Below are 535 nucleotides of genomic sequence, written 5' to 3'. Positions count from 1 at the left end.
TTTTTATTTAGTTTTTTTGAATGAAGATTGATCTTGGATTTGTTCATTAAATAACGTTTTTGATCATTTGAACTTTTAGTCTGAAAATAGTTTTGGAGGAGAAATGGAAAATGAAATAGAAAAGCCTGTATACTTCAGCACTTTTAACTGCATACTTTGATTTAACTTGACCATTGTTTCATTTGTGATGCTGAGCTCCAATCTTGTGTTGCCAATGCCCTAGACTTCATGCAACATGCCCCTACATAAAACCTACAACAAAATCTCAGTTCTGACAACACAAATCCTTCTGTGATGTCATCAGATTCCTACTGTAGCTTAGAAACATATGACCAGCTACTGCTCACGATGTGTAACATTGTGGAGCTAAACAGAACAGATACTAAATGACCAACAATGTCAATGACTGCAACCAGATTCATTTTCACTCTGATAGTTTTGGCCACCCTGTATGTTCTGTTCTTATATGGAACTGCCTTGTTTCCCTTTATCAATACAATTATTTTTCTGTATCCAGCCTACTTCTCGTAAGTAT

The sequence above is a fragment of the Chiloscyllium plagiosum genome, unplaced genomic scaffold, assembly GCF_037043375.1.
Source record: "Chiloscyllium plagiosum isolate Xiang-an unplaced genomic scaffold, Cpla_swu_hap1 HiC_scaffold_28, whole genome shotgun sequence".
NCBI classification, from domain to species: Eukaryota; Metazoa; Chordata; class Chondrichthyes; order Orectolobiformes; family Hemiscylliidae; genus Chiloscyllium; species Chiloscyllium plagiosum.
Note: the sequence above shows the minus strand (reverse complement) of the source record.